Source organism: Hemicordylus capensis, chromosome 1, assembly GCF_027244095.1.
Source record: "Hemicordylus capensis ecotype Gifberg chromosome 1, rHemCap1.1.pri, whole genome shotgun sequence".
Lineage (NCBI taxonomy): Eukaryota > Metazoa > Chordata > Lepidosauria > Squamata > Cordylidae > Hemicordylus > Hemicordylus capensis.
The window spans coordinates 331,480,259-331,498,444 of NC_069657.1; the positions used below are offsets into that span (position 1 = coordinate 331,480,259).

The 18,186-nt window shown below is 42.8% G+C and overlaps 1 protein-coding gene across 1 annotated transcript in view; it reads left to right on the forward strand.

The window, feature by feature from the left end:
• The window catches only part of FOXO3 (forkhead box O3), a 162,911-nt gene extending 150,852 nt beyond the window's left edge, over positions 1-12,059 (forward strand). The window contains exon 3 of the mRNA XM_053296568.1: positions 6,705-12,059. The gene's annotated coding sequence lies outside the window, so the exon portion shown is untranslated. The remainder of the gene's footprint in view (positions 1-6,704) is intronic.
• The last annotated feature ends 6,127 nt before the right edge of the window (positions 12,060-18,186 follow it).

Here is an 18,186-nt window from a genome sequence, read left to right on the forward strand (position 1 = left end):
ACACTCTCGCAAGATGACAGCATAGCTTGATATTTTTAGAACAAGCATAGCAGCATCAGGTGGACTTCTTAGCACATTACTTCTTCTATCAAAATCATTAGCAAAATGTTACTTTTTTGTTGGTTTGGTTTGGTTTGGTGAATGAGCTGTGAATGTTTTATCAGTTAGCCTTAGGTCTTGAAGTTCACTATTCCCCAATAATCTTGAGAATACAAGTTTTTCATGTATAATTTGCCCTTTTATAGTAGTCAATTTTTTGCTTGGCAAATTAAGCCGGTGAAATGCCTTATTCTAGAAAACAGCATAATCCCACTAAACAGGGACCAAGACTGGGGTTGTCAGATCCTCACCCAGAGATGGTTCCTATACTTCTCATTTCTTAAAGAGGTACTGAAAGAGGCTATGAACACTGTGCTCTCTACTATCTTTCTTCATACAGGATTCTACTCATGTCTCATTTCAGGCAGGAGAGTAGTGGATGAGGGCTCTGGTCTGGTGGATGAACAAAGTAAGAGGACAGCACCTACGCTGTCTCTTCGTGCCTTGAGAAATGTAAAAGATATGGGTGCTGTATCTGAGTGAGGACCTGGCAACCCTAACCGAGACTGCTTTTTTAGTGTGAATTCAGTTCTCATTGGAGCTACTGAGTTCAGGCATTGAAGTTGACATTTCTGGATCACTGTATTGACAGATTGCACAGATAGAAATCAGGTGCTTACTTCTATATTATATTACCTTGTCCATTGCAATAGTGAGACTTGTCTTGCAAATGCATTGAAATATGCATGCCCTTAGCTTAGGTGAACTTTTGAATGTCACAGATTGCCGCAGTTGAAGACCTCCTGGGGTTCATTCACGTAAGATCTGTAAAGCAATTGAGCTGCAGCACAAGTGCTCAGTGTGGGAATCCCCCACCTCCAGTAGGTTGTTTCGCTTCTTTCTGTGGGCCATGGTTCTATTCGTCCCCACGGCCCACCCTGCGTTTTTCTTTCATCTTCCTGTCCTTTGGTCTACTTAGACCAAAATAGAGATTGCTGACATAGTAATCTTTTTAAAAATTGTCTTGAATATGGTTGGGCCTCATTCTTTTCTTGTCTCAGAGTAGCTCCCGATGACATTTGAGAGTGTGTGCCACTGAATTACAGCCTTAAAGTACTTGATTATCCGATATGGATTGGGAATGCTGTGCCATAATAATATGATGAATTGGAAATGGCTTACAATTGACCTTTTCCTTGCAGCCATGAGATATTGGGAATTCAGTGTACAAAATAGGGGGATATTTTCTCCAAGGGATTCTAAGGAAGAAGAAGAAACAGATTTGGGGGGGCGGAGTGTAAATTATGCTTTGATTACATCCTCCTTCCCAGTGTTTTTCCATGACCTGTCTTGGTTTAAAATTCTGTTTTTCTGATTTTCTTGGAAAAGAAGTAATTTAATTTAAGGAGGAATGAAGGCACTTGACTTATGGGAGTACCTTCTATTACACTCTTGCTTTTGAGCTTCTCCCTGTGTATTATTGTTAACAATCTTGGGTTTCTTGCCTTTCCTGTGACACATCACCACATTGCTGCCTCCTTTTAAATGATTTGTTTTGACTTCTTGACCTGTCAGCTTCATTTAACAACATTAGCAAATGAGACCTCATCATTAGGAAGAGTTGTTTAAAAGGATATATACTTCCACAATCTAACAACAACAACAAAAAGCAATAGTTCTGTGAATGCACATAGCGGAAAGGACAGTTTGTGTTTCTTGTGGAATGCCAAAATCAGGACTCATTCAGGCTTATTTTGAAGTCTGTGGCCGTATCTATCTTGATAAGTGCAGTGCTCTCTACTGCTGCAATTAGGGGCTTTCCCCAATCTGTATCTGATAGGCAGTTGTTCAGATTCAAGGAGTGGCACCTTTACAGACCAATACTCAACCCACATAAACTGGACCACTAGGATGTTTGCTTCTTTTGCCACTTTGAATAATATCCATCCTTACTGGGTAATGAATTTGGCAATTGTGCAAAGTGGCAAAAGCAGCCCTCATTCTGCTTATTTATTTAGGCAGGCCCAGAGTTCTTAAATTATGCTAGTATTTCCTGTGTACCAGAGCCAGCAGCGTATGGCAGCAGGGACAGGGAGGAGTAACAAGCACCATAATTATTAGGGACATTGAAGTCCCAAGATCAATAGAAGCCAGTCCCCTTGATAGGATGTACTGGCCTTAAAGCACAGTACATCCTATCAATGTACTGTGTACAATGGCTTCTGCTCTCCAGTTAAGCTTCTGCTCGCCAGTTCATGTAGAAGAACTGATTGACAGGGAGCAGTATCTAAAGGGTATTTGTCCATTTTGTATTGTTAATGTACATAACAAGCTATACTGCCATGTCTGGCTATAAATATAAATCAGGCATCCAAAAATGAATGGAGCTTAAACAGTGGTAGCTAAAGAAGCTAAAGGATACAATTCATTCTCCAGCTTTTTGAAAAACAAGGCCTGGGGTTTTTTTTTGCAAGGGCGGGTGGCATATTAGTACTTGAGCCTAAGGAATTATACTTAAGCACTTGTTCACTGTTCACATTCTTGTTCTTTTTAAGACCACTGGGGAAATTACCAGTGATGTTATGGGTTTGAGGTTATGAAATATTATGGGGATGCTAATCCACTTAGATGATCTGGAGTAGGCAGGCATCCACAGAAATCTCAGAGCCACAAGAAAGCCATCTAATTAAATCAAACAAATAGGGTCTCTTTCTCACAAGCAAAACCTCCCATAGTATCCAGACTTAAGTATTGCTTCTTTACTCTAATTGCAAATTCCTTCTAAGCCTGAGGGCTAATTGCTTTTATTTATTAATTTATATCAGCTATTGACTAAAATATTGCTTTTAAAAAAGTATTCCTTGTCCTATCCCATTGGCTGACAGCAACCAAAATGTTAAAATACAATTCATGCTACAGACACATCAGTGACCTATAAGAATAAAGCTGAAATCCTGTTTGAGGATAGCTTTATTATATTCAGTGGTTGTTCAGGAGTAATAATTAACATAAATATCAGTTCAGTCCATAAATCAGATATACTAGCAGAGATGAGCTAGTTTAAATCATTTGCAGATCACGTGGTTAGTACTGCATTTCATTAGTTGCTTTTAGGTTCTGTGCTATAGGAAGTCATATGTATTCAATTGTAGAGTGCCATATACTCTAATATTTTCCTTTTTCTAAATGTTTATATTGAATGGAGTGTTATGGCTTCCCTGTTGATGAGCTAAAATCCCATTTTAGCAAGTGCACATTTACTGTACCTTGCACTTGGGGAGACATCAATGCGTCACTTTTCCATTCTGGACAGATTTCCAGTACAGCATAATTAACACCTGTGGGAACCAAATGGGTGTAGTAATCTGCATTAGGTAATACTTTAGAGCTTCTTTCTTGCCACTTCAGCTGAGACTAGAGCTTGGGGGATTTAATTCTGAACTAACAGTGGTGGAATGAGGTTAGAGAATGGCAAACAAAATAGCTTTCCAGTCCCAATAATATAAACAGCATGGCAGAGTAGTTGTGTGAGGGCAAAATGTAGACAAGTGCCCTCAGTTTGTTGCCCAATTCCAAGTTTGCATTTTTAAATAGGAAGTTGATTTTGAGTATAATATTTATGTGCTTATTGCACGGGGGGATGGGGGGAGCTTGTCATCATCTGACAAGTGAATATCTTGTCTGGACTATGGATATCTTGTCTGTCTCTTATCATCATCTGACAAGCGAATATGTTGCCATTTCATGTGATCTCTAATCAAATGCTGTGGAGTATTCATTTGAATCAGCCCTTCGTTTTAATGGAAAATAAAGGGGAGGGGGCACCATTTAGTGCTCTGCTTCAGGCAGCAGAATGTCATTATGGGCCAGCACCGACAGAATGTCAGTGACATTTGCAACTTTGGATCTAGCAAACCTGAAGCCATATTGCTCTTAAGGTAATCAATATATGTTGGCCTTCACTTCAGAGAGTGTCACTATTCACCCATATGTAGGCCAAGAGAACATTTGGAAAATGTGACAACAAGGCAGTGAAATGTACATCTAGTTCACACATGCATGTTTTTCTCTTGATGACTACAGTGTGATGAAATGATTTGCTTGTCTGAACGGCTCACAGATCTACCACCACAGGTGGTCTACACAGAACCACCACAGAACATCCATGCCTCCGCACATGACCTCAAGCACAGTATTTTTCAGTGGAGTCAGATAACACATTGGTTAGCCAGTCCTCAAGGAGTGCTTTACATGCATGTACTTTGCTTGGTTTCTCTCCACATGATTACCTATACTTGATGACTGGCAAATGAATGTGTGAGTTGACCCCTTTGAAAAGCACTGTCTCTGAAACAAGATGAAAATTCTGTCTGTGGGGTTACATCTGTGATGGCCCATCCACAGATGCAAGGCCCAAGTGCAAATGAAGAGAAAATCAGTGAAGTTCTTGCACATGCATATCAGTCCTGGGATTTCCTCCTTGCTGTAGTTGCCTTTGGGAGCTCACCACACTCAGGCACTTTAGTTATCTCCTTGAGTGTTATCTCTTAGACAGCAGGCAGTGCTTTTTCTAAAAAAATCTACATAGGCTGACCAGCTGCAAAGCTGGACTGGGACCCTGAATACTGCAGAAATGAGACACACGACATTGTCGCTGGTTAAAGGTATGCAAGCCCTGTCTTCCTCTGTACAGTGTTTGCATCTTAAATCCACACTTCCAGTAGCTTCTGCCTCTTATCCCTGGCTTTCTAGGGACAACATCAGGAAAGTAGGCAAAACCTGCAATTGAGCAAGCTCTGCTTCTCTGATTCCAGAGAACTGCAGATGGAGTCCAGGCAACGGGATGCCTTCAGTGGCATTCTAGAAAGTGGGTAAAGGTAAAGCGTGCCATCGAGTCGGTGTCAATTCTAGTGGTGTGCACGGACCGGTCCGGGGCCATAGAAAAGGCCTCCGGACCGGTCCGGAATTCCGGCGGTTCGGCAGGGCGGGGGAGTGTGTCTTTAGTGGGGGCGGTAGTACTTCTCTCCCCCCCCCCAGCCACTCTTTCCCCTCCAGCACTGGAGTTGCCAAAAACGTTCTTGGGGCGGCAGAGTTCCTCCCTGCCGCCCCTGCTCCCGTCGATGTCTGAAAGGGTTAAACTAGAAAGAGCTGGCGGCGCGCATGCACCCTTCGCGGCACACACTTCTCTGTGCCGCTTGCGTGCACGCGCCACATGACATATGCGGCACGTGCACACCAGCAGCAGAGATGAGCGCGCGCGCTGCAGAAGGCGCATGCGCGCCGCCAGCTCTTTCTAGTTTAACCCTTACAGACGACGACGGGGGCAGGGGCGGCTGGGAGGAACTCTGCCACCCCAAGAATGTTTTTGGCAACTCCAGCGCCGGAGGGGAAAGAGCAGCGGGGGGGGGGAGTACTACCGCCCCCCCTTAAAGACACACTCCCCCCAGTGCCGGATCACGCTTCTGTGGTTCCGTGCACATCCCTAGTCAATTCCTGGCACCCACAGAACTTTGTGGTTGTCTTTGGTAGAATACAGGAGGGGTTTACCATTGCCTCCTCCTGCAGAGTATTAGATGATGCCTTTCAGCATCTTCCTATATCGCTGCTGCCTGATATAGGTGTTTCCCATAGATTTATTTACACTGCATTGAGGAGGGATTTGTGAGAAATTAACCATTAAAGATGAAGTATCAAATTAATTTAATTATTAATTATCAAATATAACTTAGGCAAAGTGGCTGATCTGTTGCTTGTAGATCAACTGTACCTTTGTAGCATCCTTTGAAGACATAGAAGTTATGTTTACATACGTCATGGCTCAAAAGCTATTGTGAGGTCCAAAGACTGACTCAGTGTCAGTACGTGTCCTTACATTGAGCTCGTGACAGATTTATTAGACAGGATTCCTGCTAGCCAGCCAAACAGGGTGATGCCAGATCTGAATGCCTGCTTACAAGTGAAGAATGTTGATCCGTCCAGTCACTTGTTCATAAAATACTGACAAAAGTCAAGTTTGTTTTGCCTGGATAAAACACACAATATTGTAATGGTTTTCCAAGCTGCCCTGAATTTAAGCCAGTATGGCATAGTGCTTAGAGCACTGGACTAAGAGTAAGGAGACCCAAGTTCAAATCCCAGCTCAGCTGTGAAGCTCATTGGGTGACCTTGGGCCTGTTAATCTAACCTACCTCACAGAGCATTGGGGGAAGGGGGGAGAATGGGAGGCAAGAGCCACCATGTTGCCCTGATCTCTTTGAAGGAAGGTCAGGAGGTAGCACTGCCCTTCTAAATGTAATGTCGCACAGAAATGAGGGAACTCTGGAAGTCGTGTCTGTACACACTCCAGAAATGTAGCATTGAAAGGGGGTGAAACTATACACCCTTCATCTACACAGTGTCCCTCCTTGTACTATAGCCACCAGCTCTCTGCGCCAGTGTTCTCTGTAACAGGGATTTCCAGACTACAAATCCCATCATCCCTAGCTGCAGTAGCCTTTATTTGGGGAGTATGAGATTGTATGCCATCTTTAAGAAGGTATTTATAGCATAGCATATAGAGGTTTCTACAAGAGAATGCTAACATAACTAGTGTGTATGGTTATCTGCCCTTTTTAATAGTCTGTGGATATACTGACATAGTTTTGTCTTGTCTTTTCCCCCCCCAGGCCCTTAAACTGACACAAGACCTAACGAGAAAAAAAACCCTTTGCCAAATCAACTGTCAGCAAGTGGACAGAGATACCGTTTACAGCTTATAACCTTTGCGAACCCTGCATTATTTTCCTAATGAAAGAGAGACTGTTAACGAGCCCCAGATCCTGAGTGATGAACCACCTTTTCTGGAATTGAACTCATTCTGAAGTATGCAAAATCTTCCAATTATGGAATGGTGAAGCACCGACTTGAGGAGGCCTTGGTTCTGCCACCATCCTGTTTCAGAACACACTGTGTAGCCTTTACGAGGGTTTCTTTGTCAATCCGTATATGGTGTTCCAGTATGTTAATGGGCTGCAGGATGCTTTCGCCTGGCTCTTACTTTTCAGGGTTTTGCCCACCCCCACCCCTCTAAGGTGTGAGTCCCACCCCGTGAAATGCTTTAAATGTTCCTTTTTCATTTTCACATGCTGATTCCTCATGAATATGAAACACAGAATAATATATGCATAACTAAAAGTAGAATCCATTTGGGGGGTGGATATGAACATCGCTTGGCTATCCCAGCCTTTATAGCACCTACCGACTGATTGGATTCAAAAGGTGGTTTAGGAGGAATTTTAAAGATTTTGCGGTGGGGGTTGGTTGGTTATGTTTCAATCCCTTTAACTCCCACTTAAGACTTTTCTGAAATGTCAGGGTACGCCTTTCTTTTATTCTTGTCACCGAGGGTGGATTTTACCTCACAGAATTAGCCACCACCAGTGCTGCATCCTCCGAACCAGTGTTTGAAAGGTGTGAGGGAGAAGGCCGTTTCATAGTGTTTAGTGAGTCAGTAGCTGACTTGCTGTTAGTCAGATCTGGTCACTTGCTGTCAGTCATACTAGCCTAGTATGTCCAGCCCAAACAGCTGCAGTGATTTTTTGTCTGCCTGTACAACTGGCGAGCCTGAACATGAGTACGTGAGCTGTACTGTTTACCACCTTGCCAAACAATCTGACTATAACCACCCAGAAGGCAACAGCTTGCTTTCATATTAAAATAGTAATAATGAAACAAAAATCTAAAAGGAAAAAAAAAGATTATGTTGCATAAAAACAGAGTGTTGTGTATATGCATCATCCAGGACTTGGGTGATTTATTACATTGGTAATTATTTTTTTACATCCTCTCCCTGATTATTCTTTCCTTCTTGTGAAGTGTCATTGAGACTGGGAGTTGAAGCTGAGGGAGGTCAAGAAGGAGAGACAGGGAGGGAAAACCATACAGATAGCTTTTCATAGGAGCGTAGAGTGTAATTGGATAAATTCCACTGAAAAACAAAGTAGTTTTTATATATTTTGCTTATATGGGTTTCTTTTGTAAATTTTAATAGTAATAATTAATGAAAGTGATGGTGCTGTGCAGGTCCTCTATGTTTGATTATTTTTTATTGGTATCTTTGGGGTGGGGGGCAAAGAGTGGAGAAGAGAACAGAGGAAAACCCAATGGTACGTTTTAAATTTTAAAAAAAAATGGTGTGAAGACACTATGCCTAGGACAATGTATACCTATTTCTCCAAAGTGATATATGAAGAACTTTTCTTGGCATAAAGACATAATGCATATAAATATATAAATATATTTTATTATGTACAGAACCGGATCATTATGCATGACTGTTAGGAGAACAGACTAGCATTTTAACCCAAAGTTTTGGTGCATGAGTTTTCACTGGCACATGAACCATGTACAATGTGGTGTGACTCCCTTCAGCCACCACACATAAGTGCGCGTGCACACCTAGATACACACAAGCACGTGTGCGCGCGCACACACACATATGTGGGCCCCATATTGCTCCTTCTTTTCCAGCCTTCCTAGGCAGAGGATCTCAAACTTGGATCCGCAGATGTTTGGGGGCTACAACTCCCATTGACTTCAAAAGGCCATTGTGGCTTGGACTGATGGGAATTGATGTCCAGCATCTGGGAGCCCAGGTTAGAGAACCCCCTGCTCTGAGGTAATATCGGTGATATAACAGCTCCTTGTGTGATGGAAGTTTTGTTTTGTACTGTAGCCTCCTTATGATTGTGCTGCGCTCTTCTATAGATGAACATGTAAATTCCATCATGCAGTTCATAACCGAATTATGAAAACTCTGTGCTGTTGTGGTTCTGAGTAGATCATAGAATATAAACTTTCCAAACACTTAAGATTTTTATCATTTTCAAAAAAAAAGATACAGAATATTTTCTTAAATAATCAAGGTGGTGTATTTGTCAATGGCAGGGTCTACTTTATCACACTTCATTAATCAGAAATAACCAATGTGTGTGTCTGTTCTGCACATTGGAAAGGGCTTCCCCGAGAGGAAAATGCTATAAAAATGTCATCCATTTCATGGGCTTAAGGAAGATGTCAATTTATTTAGAGAGATTCAGTTACAAGTACCTATTACCAAAGCTAGTTAAGAACCTTCTCACATGCCTTCACTACATAAGAGTATCTGGTACATTATTAAATGTGAATTCAGCTGATGACGATGTTTTCTTTTTGTTGTTATCTGGTATAGCAATGCATTTAGTGACTGACAATATTTTATTTGTACATATCTGTCTTTCATCCCAATAGGAAGTCTGTGCACTTACCAAAAAGATCTGTGCACACAAAAAATCTGGTACACAGCAAGCTTTATGGTCTCCTCCTCTGACTTCTTTTGTTAAATGTCCTTTATCCACTTGAAGGGGTAATGTTTCAGGGAGCCGATCCAGAGGAAGAAGTAGATTCTCCCTTTTGCAAGCTCTCATTTTAGTCAGGCGATTGATTTTCATATGGAAACTATGGGTGCAATCCAGCCAAAGCTAATTTTTTTTAATCCCATTGATTTTCATGGGAGACAGTTAAGTAGCTGCCATAGATGGCAATAGGATTTTACAGCTGCATTTCTATGCATAGGCTAACCTGGTAGCAAACTCCTGCTGAAGACAGAGGGACTTCTGAGTGAACATGTATAGGATTGGGCTGCAATCCTAAGCACACCTACCAGAGAGTAGGCACTCTTTACAAGTAACCAGGATGACATGGTTGCCACTACTTTCACAGTTGCCCCCATGTCATTTCTGTATAAAAGCTGACACTTATTTGGTTGGGCTTCCTTGCATATTTGCAAAATATGCAGACAACAGACTCCTGAAAGGGGCAGGCATCACTTTTGTGTTACATCAGCATGTAAGCAAGCCCAACCAGATGGGCTGAAATGTTTATACATTCCTGGGAGTGCTGTGGGTACAACCGTATCATCCTGGAGTACATGTAAGAAATATATTTGAACCAAATGGGACTTCTGGAAAAACAGGCAGCCTCATCACAAACTAGTTGAGCCAAGCTACTGAGGCTAAAGGTAATTTGGTTCTGTTGACTTCAGTAGGATACATACGACGTATAGAGCCACTAATTAATTGGATTGCGATGAACCTGCATTTCTCTGAAAGGACTGTTTGTTTTAAAATTCAGCCACTAGAGTAATGGCTTACTATAGTTGCATTGGAAAAAGTCAGTCCACATTTATGCATTTCACACTCTGATCCTGTGCATGCTTACTCAGAAGCAAATCCTACTGATAGCGTGCTGCATTCTGTTCTCAGTTCTGGGAATGTAATCTGAATTGATGTGGAATTTGAGGTGAATCCATAGATGTCTATCAGTTGCTCCAGTTTTGTTCCTCTGTAGCTTGTCCCCAAAGCCTCTTAACTACTAAGGTACTTGGATTTGGCCCTCAACTGAGAATCTGGTTAAGAAGCCATGCTCTTCAGACAGATTCCAGCAACTCTACTACAGCTGGAATTACATTCTGTGCTTTCTCTCTGTTGTCCTCTAACCTGGAAAAAATGGCCATGGAATCGACAATAGTTCTCAAACTTGCCTCCCTGAGTCTTTACCTACAAATGTGGGATTTCCATGGGCCTAAAGAAGCTATGTACTTGGTGAAAGCAAGTACCTGGAAAATCCTCACTCAGATATTGTGCCAAATAGTCACATATCTTTCTAAATTCAAATAGTTGTTTGATCCTTTAGCAATCTGTCTGCGTTCTTAATGCAAACTTTAACCACTTTCTCTGAAATAGTCCTGGGGTGCTTGCATTGACTGCACAAAAGTGATCTGAATTTCCCAACCTGTAAACACTAGCCAGCACCCAAGGGCTGCATTCTGAAGATCACAGAGTACTCTAATCCTAAAGAGCATTTAAGCACGAACAATCGCACTGAAGAAACTCACTATTCATGTGCTTAAAGTACTAGGGTACATGAACATGATCAATATATGTGAACAGCCTCAATTGCTCTAATGGGTCAATGGGCAATTTTACAGATTTATTGAATTATTTGTGGGATTGTATTTATATATTAGAATTAGGTAACTGGCTCTAGTCACCCCAATTTTTGAATTTATGAGTTCATTGAAAATTGAAATTATGTCCATTAAATAAAAATTTGGCACAGATGCGCAGGCAATTTCTTTAAATATCTATGGAACACTTCATAATCCATTTTTAGACCACTGAATACTGCTTATTATTTTTTTCATTCTGCTGAAATAATTTTTTTTATAGTGGGTTACCAGGCTGTTGGATCACTGTCTTCAAAAACTAAAAGTTATTTAGTTTTGGATCACTGTTATTTAAATGTTATTTAGTATTGGATCACTGTTTTCAAAAACTAAATGTTATAACACTTATCTCTTGGAAATGACATCCTTGCTTGGCAACCAACCTTCATTCACTATTTTCTATATATGGTGTATATCAGAAATACCAGCAGATGTGAAAGGGGACCAGATACTTTTACTTGCTTGGGGCAGGGGGGTGGGGATGGGATGGGGGAGGGGAATGTATTGTACATTTTGGCTTCACGTGTGAAACTTTTTTTTAACCAAAAAAAGTTGCATGAATGGACAAAATATGTATACAGTATCTGTAAAACTGTCTTACCTGGGTTATTTCTTTCACTGTCAAACCACATACTTTGGAAGAATATTCCATCCACTGCCTTAGCGCATGGCCATCTTTCTTAAGAGGTGCACAATTTTTACTTTTCGTATGAGCTACCTTGCAGTTTTGTTTGAAAGCTGGCACTGTTAACTAAACAGAAGCTTTCGTGAAACCAAATGCTGACATAGGTGAATATACTACCTTACTACATAATGATTGGAAGTCAGTTTGATCTGGAAATCTTTCCCTTTGCAAATGAAATAGCGGTGCAGAGCTTAACTCCATTCGATGTTAGTAGATATTGCCTTGTGTATTCCATTCTCAATTGTAATCTAGTTTGTAAAATAAATTGTGACGCATGTAAATAAAGCATAATGCATCTCTTTGCTGAATGTACAGGCTTGTTTTTCCTTCATTATTTGGTCTTGTAGAAGCTTGTTTTAAACTAGAACTTCAGGAGAAAATGAGCTGTCCTCAGCTTGCTTCCCCAAATGCATTAGATTCTGCCTGTGAGATTTGAACAATAAACTTGTTAACAATAAACATAAAGGCTATTCACACGACTGCTGGGAGGAGGGAGTCATCGTCAAACTCACCTTCCCCCCAGATGATCAGAAGAATGCTGCTGGGAGCACAGCTCTCACTCCCAGATGATCTGGCAGCGTGGATCTCCTCCAAGCAGTGCAGATCTCCAGCCTCCGGACATCCCACAATGCATTGCATGATGAGTGTAGTACATTGGCGGAATACCTCCGTGAGACAGATGTTCTAGGCGCCCATCTCTGTGTATTCTTGGGTTGTGTGCAGCCCGAACATACAAATCCATACCTGGGGTGAAGGGCGCATTCTTGCCCTTTAACCCAGGTATAAGCTAGGTAGAAAACCCAGGCTTGCGGAAGAGGCAGCACCAGGATTGGCATTGACTTGGGTAGGGTCGCTCATGTGCATAGCCTTATAGTTGTTCCTTTCCCTATGGAGACATAGAAACAATCTGCACATCCAGAGAAGAACATCCCTAGTTGTCACCTCAAGTGGCGCAGCGGGGAATTGCTTAACTAACAAGCAGAAGGTTGCTGGTTCAAATCCCTGCTGGCACTATATCAGGCAGCAGAAATATAGGAAGATGCTGAAAGGCATCGTCTCATGCTGCACGGGAGGAGGAATTGGTAAACCCCTCCTGTATTCTACCAAAGAAAACCACGGGGCTTTGTGGGCACCAGGAGTTGAAATCGACTTGACGGCACACTTTACCTTAGTGGGGCTGCATTGCTTTAGAAAATAAATTTGGGGGATCACACATTGAACATGCCTCTTAAACCCTTCTGGGAAGATAGCAGCATGTCATGCAAGAGGATTCTAGCTGAGCCTTCTTGACAAACCAGTTTGCTGCCTGCAGGGAGGTTTTTGCTTCTTTAAAAAAATGAAGAATTTCTTATGCGTTCTGGAAGATCACAAATCAAACTCATCCTATTTAGCCCATATGGACAGAGTCTTGGAGTTGGACCTGGATTTATATCTTGTTTGGTCACCATGAATGCGCACCATGAACGCACCTATGCATGGCTCTATTCCAGAGCTCCACTTCCTCATCTGTGAAATGGGGACAACAGGATTCCACAATACAGATGCACAAGTCTTCTATAAGTTTTTCTTTTACTTTGTGCTGTGTTGGAGCAGAAGCAGCTAAGGGTGACTGGCACATCCTCTGCATAAGTAAACAAAAGTGATTCAAAGAGCTAGATCATTGCTAGCTAGCAGAAAATGAGGAAGGACACAGGGATCGAACTTAGCATCCTCTGGTGCTGTACCGTCTTTGGCCTGGGGACCTTTCAGCTCAATACACAGCAGCACCTATCAAATACAAACCATTCACCAGGTGGCTGTCGGCATGCCACTATCTCTCCACCTCAGGTCGACTTGTTGCTGGACTATTGACCGATGGCCATTGTGGCTGGGGCTTTCTGGAGTTGTAGTTCAACAGCATCTGGCACCCCAGTTTGAGAACCCCTGGATTATGGAGATGATAGATGTGAAATACTTTGAGCTCTCAAAGGGTACTTTATGCAGGCACACTTCATCCCTATGTGGGCAGAAATTGAGACAGGCTCCATCCCTTCCTCTCCTCCTCTTGCTGACCCTTGACATCTGCATATGACACATTGCAGATCTCCAGAGCCCTTTGCTTACTATCCTACACTAGTCATCACTGTCGCCTACACGAGTCAGAAAGGAAATAGGGGGAAGGTTCATTTGAGCTGATCTGTCTGTGCACATGATCTGTCTGTGCACATAGCTGTACAGGATTGGATTGTGTCCTAAGTTTTATGACCTATTCTTATTTGCCTAGTCTCCTTGAGACTGGGTTGCAATTACGGTCCAGAGGAACAATTTTAAAACTCTTAAATTTGTATATCTCTTTATGGTATAGATCAGTGTTCTAACCCAGGAGCAATGCCTTCCAAGAAGGATAATGTGGGGTGTCCCATTCCTAAGAAGCTTCAGACTGTACCTCAGTTTGAACAGGCCCTTGGTGAGATCTTTGATCGCAGCCTCAAAACTTTGGGAGACTGGGGAGATGAAGTTTCAGCTTTGCAGGGTCCATTGGTTAATTCAGAGTTATCTCCATTATGAAGACAAGCAACAATCTGACTTTCCTGGTGAGACAGATTACACAATATTATTTTTCTTTTAAAAGAGGTTAAAGGCTTGCAAGCCAGCGTTGGATCAAAAGCATTTGTTTCTGCCAAGGACAAGAACCAGTGACCTTTCAAAACCAGATGTTATGCGTAGATAAGCTAGACCTTCCTCCAGCCTTCTTCCACATACTCAATATGTTTCCAGTTTTCCATAATGAGAAGTCCTTCCTAATCTTTTGTGACCTTGAAATTCTGCAGTAGGGTTGCAGAGCTTTGTATATATAAAGAGAGTAACACAAATATCAAAAACTGTGTTGACCATGGCATGGTCAACTTATAGGAATTGACCCTGTGTGTTGAGTTCAACAATGCAAAGGAGGCTGACTTGCATGAACAAATGCTCATGTGAGCACTGTAATGTCCCAAGATTGCAGTTCTACTTCCATAAAAATAAGGGTCAACCATGTTACTTAAGCACATACTGTGCAGCTGCAGGCCTGTTTCTTTTGTGTAAAAGAGCATGCACAGTAGGCCCCAATCAGGCACAGACCCACAGCAGATGGAGCGGCCTAAATCCGTTGTCCTTGTAAAGGACCCACACACTTACTATTAGGCTTGGTGGGGGGAAGCTCCTATAGGTGCCAAGGACACTTTAGTGGTTTCTGCATGCTAAGGGGACTCCTACAGACAAGTGAGGGGGGCGGGAAAATGCTGACCACTTGTACTCCTAATATAACCCCATTTCCCACCAACAGCATCCTTTTTAGATTGCTAGCTAGTCTGTCCTCTTTGCAGTGTTAAGGGACTTTGGAGATGATCAACTGAAATTGAAGGAAAAAGCATTCCAAATCAATCTCTTCCCCAGGATGCGACTCAAGCTGTGCAATGGACAAACCCAACACTATAAATGTTCCTAGAAAGGAGAAAATTGTGGCTGGTAGTGTACATCATGGCTTCTTGACAGTGCCCCAACTCACATAACTATCCTGTACAGTACAACAAGGAGGTTAACCTCACCTGAGCTGTACCGCTCAACCAAGACTGTTAAGTCTCTCCCCTCACTCAGTAACTTACAGCTTCAGCCAGCCACAATCAATCTGATACTGTTTTAAATTCATAGCCATTTCTCCCATTTCCTGTCCTGTTGTTATCCTGTGTGAAGCCAAACCCCTCTTTCTACACAACACTAGAGTCTTCGTTATGTACCAAAGCCATCCATTATTTCCTTGAGCAAAAACCAGGGTTAAGAAACAAGGAATGACTTGGCAAGAGAACATTGTGCAAGAGCACTAGTACTGGCATAGTGCATTAGACAGCTTCATGCATGTACAATACTTGATGACCTATCCTTCAATAACTTACAGCTGCATGTGTAAACCAGCTCTACTGCAAAATATTGGCTCACAGATGGTTCTGAGCTGCTCACGCTACTGCAGGCTGCTAATGAAGTGTCGGCGGCCTTGTGCAAGAACACAAATATTTAAATTAGTGTGCCCTCAATTTCGGAGTGGTGCTTTCATTATTTGAGTTATTTTCATTATTCCCAAAGTGTGGGCACGCAAAACCACCAAAGCTTCATTAGGAGCCTGCAGTAGCACAATTGGCTGGGAACCACCCAGTGTTAAACTGTGAAACATGGGTCATTGTGTTGGAGAAAACAAAACTCTGCCCATGGTAGTGATAAATCTGTAAAGCCAGTTTCACACATACATGTTGTCATTTCCCTGAGTGACACAATCCCTGAGTCATGAGCATGTGCGTGTGCAAACTCACCTCTAGAGGGATGGGTGAAAGCCTTTTGGCCCTTCATACATCTGCTCAACTCTAAATGGCCCCATGAGCCTATATAGTTCCAATTGCTGTTTTAGATACTTGATATTAGTGCAACAGAATCCCATGCACATTTACTCAGAAGAAAATCCTTCTGAGATCAACGGGCCTTATTCCCAAGCATTTGTGCAAAAGGATTGCAGCCTCAGTCAAACACTTAAGGCCAGTTCACATATGCAGACTGGCGACTTGATATTCTGTGCACATTTCCACCATACCAATTTACATGTGTGAATTGGTCCTAATTTACCAGGTATTAAATGTAATAATTAGGGTGGTGTATTCAGCCGTGTTAAGTTACACTCATGAAAAGCTGGCCCTTCTGCTTTGTAAAAAAAAAAAAAAACACCTCTGTCAGCTACAGACTTATTGCAAAGGCTGTAAATTGATGACTCATGAGTTCACTTAAGGACTTTGACTTTTCAGGCGGAGAGTGACAATGCTAATCTTTTGTCCCTTTTTGCCACTGTAGTTCCTCATTGCCCTGTAAGTTAAGGCAACATTTTAAGAATAAACCATAGCACAGAAGTTTATTTAGCCACCTCAAATGCCAGTGAATTCCAGAAAAATCAACTCTTCATCCACAACAGAAGAGGGATTGCAAAACTTCTAAAAAATGTTCTTTAGGATAAGCACCAGACTTCAGTCCACAAGCCATTTAAGCCAGTATATTTTGATCTTTTAGTTCACAAACCAGTTAAACCAGAGCCCTTGGATTTAAGCCAATTTTACACCCATTTACGTCAATGAAACTAATTTGATTTGAATCTAGGCATTCCAGCATAATAGGTTTGTGAATCAGGTTGTTTGTTACTCATAGGTGTCAGTAGGACAAAATGCTTAAATTCAAGTATTACAGTTCAACTAGTTTATTAGCCTGGCTGTCCAAGCCTGACATTGTGTATTTAAAACTGAACATTACAAAAAACTCAGATTAAAACCAAAGTTACCAGCCCTCTCTTTTGTGCAATACAGTGAAGAATTGTTCCTGTCGTGTGTAATGGTAAGACAACATCTATATTATTATTTCTCCAAGATGGGCCATGGGTGGGGACATGGTAGAAAGGAGGCGATCGGCTGACAGAGTTTGCAAGCAGAAGCACCTGACTGGGCAGTGGGGATTCCATATGCAGATAGGGAGAAGACGCCTGTGAGAGCAGAAGTACCATGGTGATTGGGCAGTGGGGATTCCATATGCAGATAGGGAGGAGGAGCCTGTGGCACTGTGGTGATTGGGCAGTGGGGATTCCCTATGCAGATAAGGAGGAGGAGCCTGTGATGGTTAAGGTCAGTTGGAATGCGTTACTGGTCGGAAGATGTTCTTGATTGTAGAGGGGGAAGGAGGCTGCTGCTGCTCCGGAGAAAAAGAAGGGAGAGGGAAGAGAGACAGAAGGAAGGGCAAGGGATGGCCCAAGCCTGTCAGCAGCCTGAGGGGAATGAGCGGCCATGGCAACACTAGCAGCAAGGAAGGGCCCAGTCAACCACTGTTGCTGTTTGGGGCTACCGAGGCCATTGTCAGCGGGAGGCAGGCAGGCAAAGGATGGGCCCAGGCCTGTCAGCAGCCTGAGGGGAACAAGCGGCCATGGTGGTGGCAGCAGAGAGGAACGGCCTGGTCAACCACTGCTGCTGCTCCTGGGGGGAGGAGCAGGAGCGGGGTTTAGGTGAGGGTGAGGAGGTCTCTGGGGATAGGGGACTGCAGTTTGGCCAATAGGCAGCAGCAATGCTGCAGCCACGACCAAGAAAGGTGAGAGAGATGGAAGCAACGGGATGGAGGAGGAGCAGGAGTGCAGCTCAGGTGAGGGTGGGGAGATCTCTGAGGTGAGGGGAGCGATCAAGTACTAATGCACAGATGCTCTAGAGTGTGCAAGAGTTCCAGCATTGAAGCAGAGAGAAATAATGGCGGCAGTCAGGATGCAGAGGTGGAGGGCTGGCAGCTGAAGCCCTTCCAGCCAGAAGGGGTGGGTGGACGGCGGGTGAAGCCCCGCCGGCCAGGAAGAGGAGGCAGTGGCAGGGAGAAATAATGGTGGTAGCGAGGAGGTGGGCAGACGGCGGGCAAA